A 7,865-nucleotide genomic window follows, 5' to 3' on the forward strand; every position below is an offset into this window, starting at 1 on the left:
GGGCAAATTCAGGGGGACTGCTGGGGCTAGAACACTCCAGGGGCAGTCTGGAGTATTTTGGCAAGTGTAGACAAGCCCATAGAAAGATGATACACAGACAACACCTGTGACATTGGCAATGATGATCTCAAAAATCCCAAGAAAAGAAATGACCACTATGGTTGGACAATGACCTAGTGTTCTCTACAGAAATGGGCAGAGCACTGGTGGCTAGCACCTTCCATATCAGAGATAACAGTGAATCTACATTGGAGTTTCACCTGAACATTAAAGTACTCATGGAAGGTGCTAAACTTAGCCCCATCAAACAGGTCCAGCACCTAGGATCGCTGCATTAAAATTTAGAATAAAACTCAGAGCAGATTCACTGCCCCACTGACCTGGAAAACACCAGCTCCCGCTGTGGCAAATCCTGAAGTCTGGAAGGAGGCTGGGCCTCAAGATCCTCAAAAGCTGAGGAGATGCATGCTTGCATCTCAAGTTTCAGGAAAAAACAGCAAAGCTGATATGTGCTCAGCTGTAGCAGAAGAGACTTCGGTAATAAAAGACTCCTTTTGAGGAGAATTACTACAAGTAACCTCTAAAAGACTGCAGTTGGACTTCAGTTCTGGCACTTCCTGCATAAAAATAATCAACCACAGGTTGTAGAAACTGCTGAGAGTAAATTGTTTATGACTTGAACGGCTGTTTGCTTTCTTGGAATACTGCCTTTTTATATCTGACACTAAATTGTTATTGGATTTTGACTTTGAATCCTTTGCATTTATCTTTTCCTATTGTCTTGTAGGTACAGTATTTGATGTGACTGATACTGTCAAAGCTACATTGTTTCCCATACCTTGTCTTTGGATTCTCAAAGCCTGTCTGTTGTCTCTGTGATGGTTAGTGGCACTTACCTTGGACTGCTTGACCTCACTACTTGGACTTGCTTGCCAGGAACCAGAGCAAAACCATTCTGAGAATGAAGCAATGGGAAGGAAACTTTTAGAAAACTGGAGGGCAGATCCTGGCACAGCACTGAAAAAAAGGTGATAAGAATATCCTTTTCTATTTCCCTTTATAGAACTATGAACCTTCTATTCCTCCAATTCCCCCGTTTGCTTAATGGCTGTTGTCATAATTTCAATGTACATACCATGTAGCAAAGAGACTGTAAATACTCAGTTAATATTTGGATGGCAAATAAGTTGTTTTCTTACAAAGGGGCTTCATTTTAGCTCATTCAGCTGAAATATATTCTAGAAAACAAAAAAGCAAGCAAGCAAGCTCATTCAACATACCTTTGGCTTACATTCCTTCTCAGAATTCACAAATTGTCACTGTCAAGAGCTAATGGTATATATGTGCCTTTTCAGCCCTTGGGATGTAACCTCTTGTGGATGTGGTAACACAACATCTCAAGAGCACTGTCTACACAATAATTCAGCTAGGGACAGTTTTGCATTTTCCACATTTATTTTAATGTACAGTATATTAAATGAAGCTCTTTCTGTGAACCACTGCTTATTTAATCTGAGTTGTTTTGAGGCCACCATTAAAGGCAAAGTCTCCAAGGGTTGGAAATCTGCCTCAGGTCACAGACTAAACCTGACGTTCCAGTCTTAATGCAGCAATCTGTGGTCTGAAATTGTTGTTTGGTTTAAGGCAAGTATTTCTTGCCATGCTTATGCTCAACTATCACTGTAGTCAAGCTCTCAGCCAACTTCTGCCTTAGTCTGAATCAAGTCACCATGGTAAGCCATGGTTTCAAGGGACCTCAGTTTATATGTATGAGCAGCTTGCTGGTGTACACTACTTAAACAGCTTCCAGTATTAGCTGGGGAGGCTTAACAAACCAAAGCCACAGTTTGCTTAAAGAGAGGCTTAACAAATCACACATTGCTTATTGTGTCATCTGAACCCAGCATAATCCATAAGAGATCATCCAGAATAGGTTGCATCTGGGGATGTGCTAAGGACTGGAAAAAGAAAAGAAGGAAAAAGGTCAGTAGGGCAAAAAATATGGGAGGGAGACAACACAATCTGACCAACAACAGCCTCTGTAATAGGGAAAATTTGAAATTCTGCCTGTGATAGTAGAGAGATAGCCTGAGCTAAAGGCTGTGCTCAATCAACTGAAGGCAATGGTGGTGGAGATTCAACCAGCTAAATAAATAAATAAATAAATAAATAAATAAATAAATAAAAAAAATGATTTTAACAACTGAGGCCACCTTCTGGTCAAAGACAGAGGCAAAATCACTCACAGTGAGATCTTGAATTGAAGGACCATCACTGAAATCCAGAAACACATGGACAACTTCAACAGGAAAAAAGAAACCTTTAAAGTAGTGGTTCCCAACCTGTGGGTTGGGATCCCTTTGGGGGTCAAATGACCCTTTCATGGGGGTTGCCTAAGACCATTGGAAAACACCTATTTAATTACAGTTATGAAGTAGCAATGAAAATAATTTCATGGGTTTGAGTCACTACAACATGAGGAACTGTATTAAAGGGCTGCTGTATTAGGAAGGTTGGGAACCACTGCTTTAAAGTAAACAAGATTTGTCTACAGTCCTCAAAAACCCAAAAATCAAAACTCAAAACATCATAATAATATTTATTTGTATTCTGCTTTTTCACAAAGGAATCAAAGCTGATTCCAACAGTATAAATAAAACATTAAACAATTAAAAATTACAATTTTAAACCCTCCAAACCCCAACCCTTCCCCCAATCATAAAAACAGTGATGAACCCATAAAAAGAGATTAAACATCAAAAAATTTAAAACTATCCAATAGGAATACATTAAAATTTCAGGCAGATTAGCAGAAGAAATTAATCTTCCTCTAGAGGAGGGGGGGACAGGGTTGATGGTATCAATCAATTTTGGTATCGGTATCAATAGAGGTGTCAATAAAACATCACACAGGGTCAGGGGATTTCCCAGCAGACAATGGATCACTAATTAAATAGAAACCCTGAGGCCTTGCCATTCAACACAGACCAACACACAGATTAACATGTAAATCACTCCCTTCCAACCAAAGGTCACATAGTGTATATATACCCCACTCACTTCCATGCCAGCATTCTCTGTAGATGCCATCCACAGATGCTGGTGAACTGTCAGGATAAAAAAAAAACTCTTCTAGAACATGGCCACATAGCCTGAAAAACTCACCCAAAAACTATATTGTATTTGTTTTATAGAGTCTTAGTTTTGGGGAAAGTAACAGCAACAAATACCACAAATTCCAGCAACCTCCCAACACATTTGCCTTGTCTGGAGGAGCCCTTAGTGCACTGGACTGCACTTTAGGTAAAACAGCTCTATTGCTTACTTATTTATAAACTTCTCAGGTCCAAGCACACCATGTCCCATGCATGGATTCACCTCAGGTCATTTTTTACTTCCTTGTTCTTCAGACTGTGGCAAATCCAAATAACACAATTTTGTCAGTGCTTGTGTCAGTGCACAAAGAAGCCAACAAAGGGAGAACGTGACATAAGAAATGGTTGATGACATTGGCGATACAAAAAGAGAGCATAAAAATGGAAACTGTCTGTGTCATAGGATTTGCAAGACTAATAAGATAGGATCTGGCCACCATCAGACATACATTTTGGGAGACATCACCACCATAGAGGATTGCAGATTGCTACATACTGGTCATATACCATTGCTGCCAAGAAGATGCACTCAGTACTTGCAGAGAAGAAAAAGAAATACTTCTGCACAGCACAATTTGTGTAGGAAATTGTTCTGTCTTCCACTAAAAAGTTATCTAGCATCTTAGGGGCTGCGGAATATTCAAAATCTAAGATGAACAAATCACTAAGGAATAAATACATGGGGATCTGGAGCTGAGGGTCAATTTGGATTAACATGATCCTCTCAGGATTTCCTGCCAGGGCAACCAAATACATCATTAATACCAAAACAAAGTGCACCAGCTTCATTTGGGGGCTATCCACGAGGACAAATTCAGATCACTTTTGTGATCCCTGCAGTATCACTGATCTATTGAACCATTAGAATTTAATGTGCAGATGAAATCTCACCTGTAACTTTGGGGGGGGGGAGATACATTAGTAAGGAACAATGTTTTCAGCCCCAAGCCCTCAGTGGAACTGGTATTTTAAAATATATTCATGCTATTTGTCATCAAGTCAGCTTTGACTTGCCTTATGGTAACCCTATGAATGAGAGACCTTCAAGACACACTGTTATTAGAAGGCCTGCTCAGGTTTGGTAAACTCAGGGCCATGGCTTCCTTGACTGATTGGGGTCTTCCTCTTTTCCTACTACCTTACATTTTCCCCAGCATTATCCTCATTTTCAATGTGTTATATCATCTCATTAAATACATTACAAGTATATTAAATAAAATTAAACTTACAGTAAGTGAGAAATAAATTACAAGACAACCTCATACATGTTATAGGAAGATCTCTCCATCACTGGTGGGGAAATAAATTTCACCATTACTATTAACATGGTTACTAAATAGATACCAGCAAAAGATGCTAGATTTTGAAGGGGGAAAATAAGTTGTGGATCTGTGTGTTCTTACCTCACAATTCTGAACTATTTGTTTTCCCCATCATTGCTAGAGATCATACTGTAATCTTCCACTTTGTTAGGGATAACTTATTACAATTTTTCATAGATGGAATTTTAGTTTTACTGGTAAGCACAGATAAAAGAGCAGATTTTTAATGTAGGAGCGGCTCGCTGTTCTCTATGGTGGAACAAAGTGACCATTGCTGCTGGGGGCAGAGAAGAGGGCAAGGTAAATTCTGGGCAGGGAGTTGATCAAACTAAATGCTTTGGAGAGGACAGGGTGAAACTCACATGGAGTGTGTCATTTTTGTCATCTGCGGAGCTCTACCTAGAGTTCTTCTGACTTGGGGCATCCTCCTTTCCAGTGTTGTAGAAGGCATGCACAATCCCTTAATGTGGACATAGGCCAAGAGCACATACTATGCCCACATGATTCACTTGGATGACACTTTCCAGTTCCCACAGTACTGGAACACCCCCTATATTCATTTAATAGCCAGGGTAGGGCAGAAGGTACTGACTGACTGCAGTTCTGCAGCTGGGTGAAGAGAACAGATGCTGCCTTCCTGGATCCCATGTATCATCACCAGCATCTTCAGCCAGGGCTGGAATACATTCTCATCTGAAATGCTGGAGAGCTGGTGCTACTTTGAGTAGGTAGCTCTTTAGGTTCTTGTACAATTGGGCAATCATAGGGGGACCCCAGATGATTCTGAAGGCAATCTGAACAGTAGGAATAAGTGGTTTGTACCACTTCACCACCACACCATGGCTGCAATAGCTTGACTGAATCTTATTTTCAGGTTTAGCCAAAATAGCTAATTTGTTGCTATATCTAAAGTGATTGCTAAAATCTCTGCCCTACTTCAGTCCTTCTAGAGTACAGTCAGATACAATGAGTTCATTTCTCATCAACTGCATACATGCACCAGCTGTGCTATTGTAAGGCACCTCTTCTGAAGCAGACTGATAACAAAGGTGAAATATTCTCAGTTCTAATGCATTTATTGTATATTGTTAAAAGCAGTGACTTAGATTTCTAAGTATATATAGAACCTTTGCTTCACAGAATAACCCTTTCATTTGTGGAATGCCTCTTGTGATCCAATCTCCTGATTCTTTGCCGTGTACACTTAACAAAGTGATTAAATTGTTTCTCAAGGGCTCTATACCATACTCTGATGCTATGTGACATCTTTAAAGGGACAGCAAAAATGTCAGTTACTAGTCATTAAATATGACAAAGATGGCTAGTCTTTGCAAAATGTGTGTTCTATAACACTTGCATATAAATGTCCAACAGAGGTAATTCAAAAACGCTTCTTGCCAAAATGACTACCGGTAAATGAAAGATGAACTAGCATGGTATAGTGGTTTGAGTGTGGGACTAGGACTCTGTCGATCAGGATTCTATTTTGTGCTTGGGCATGGAAACTCACTGGGTGACCTTGAGTGAGTCACATATTCTCAGCCCCAGAAAACCCTACGATAGATTTACTTTAGGGCTGCCAGAAGTCAGAAATAACTTGAAATCAAACAACAACAGGCACCTTCCCTTGGTTTTCTCTAGTATTCTTTAGCTAAGGTTTCTACCATCTATCTGATAATTCTGATAGGAAATAGATGTCAGAATGCATCTTGTTCTACAGCAGGCAAGACCCAGTAGCAAGATTCATAGCTGAAGATGACTGAGCAGTCAGTCAAAGTAGGTGGGCAAAATCCAGGAGCAGCGCCAGTCAATAAAGCCAAGGTAAAAAAGAAAGCAACGAAAAACAAAACAAAATCCCATAGCATAAGCCAATGGAAGAAGACCTAAAACAAAGCTAAACAGCAGGCCATGGTTTAATCCACCAAGTTCCAAACAACAAACAAGCAAATGGCAATATGGAGGCAAAGTCAAACACAGTCTAAGATCAAACATGTAACCTGTTTTGTCACCAGCCTTTTAGCTGTGTTTTGTTTTAATGTTGTAGTAAGCCACCTTGGGTCCCATGTTGGGAGAAAGATAGGATGTCAAACAAACAAATCTGGATGATCAATCACAGCAGGATTTATAGATACAAGATCTAGCAGGAAAGAACAGAAACTTAGGAACAGTATTATTTCCAACAGTTTGACTGCGCCAGGAGTGAGGCTTATATGGATGAATTACTGGGGGCCCATCAAGTCAATGAAGTACTTCACCTGGGAACATCCAAACAAGTTTGGGTCTTCGGGTATCTTCATTCTTGTGTTCTGGGAAGGGGATCACTTGGATTTGTCTTCTCATTGGACTCTGGAACCAAACTGCTTCTATTAGAGATATCATTTCAGCTACACCTGAGGGTCCTGGATCTGTAGAGTCAGTCAGCTCCACACCAGTCTGTCTCTGTTGGATCAGTTCTTCTTCACTGAAGGAGTCTTTCAGTGGTACCATGACAGGAACAAGATTATTCCATGGTTTGCCTAGTTTCAGCAAAATATTTCTGAAAAGGTGATTTAATATAAAATTGACTGTAATGTTTATTGCTTATAGAGTCCAAGGTTTTATTAACAGACTTAAACATGCCTTTCAGCTACATTTGTATGTAGGGTGCTGTCAATGAAATGTTTGACTTATTCGTGCACTTGGAATCTTTCTTATTACTACTAATAATAACAAAATAACAACAGTTTATTTATAAAGTGCTGTAAATTTACACAGTTAAGTTAATCAGTTAAGTTAAAAATAAATGAGAGAGAAAGAGAAATGTGAAATCAAGATTAAAAGAAACAGGAATCATATACCTAAGCAAAGATGAAGAATAAAGACATTTATATCATTGAAGCAATCCATCTGTGCCTCAAAAAGAAAGGCAATGCTGTTGCAGCATCAACCATTTAGGTGGAAACAGAGCTGGAGAATTTAGCAACAACCACAAAGCAGCAATCCTGTAGTTCCATATTTGGCAACTCCTATGGCAGCTCAATATTTTCCTGTGCTGACTGCTGCCTTCCACTGGCTGTGGTTTCAGAATCTCTGGAAGGGGGAAGAGGTGATTAAGTGGACTCCACTGAGTCTGAGCCATTCTGAAGCAGCAGGTGCCCTCAGTATATAGGAACAATATATATATTTTATTTCCAAGGTTACATTCCCATCCTGAGATTCCTACTCTAACTTTGAGTTGAGGAGATAGCTGAAATCATATCAACAGTTATTCTACCCGATAACAGGAGGCATAGTGTATGCTCTGCCCTCCTCACTTTGTTGCTAAATTCACATCATATTTATACCAAACACTTTGCCATTGGGTCTGGGACACTTCAACATTACAGCCCTCCATGTGCTGAGAAGCTGG

This window comes from Sceloporus undulatus, chromosome 1 (assembly GCF_019175285.1).
Source record: "Sceloporus undulatus isolate JIND9_A2432 ecotype Alabama chromosome 1, SceUnd_v1.1, whole genome shotgun sequence".
Lineage (NCBI taxonomy): Eukaryota > Metazoa > Chordata > Lepidosauria > Squamata > Phrynosomatidae > Sceloporus > Sceloporus undulatus.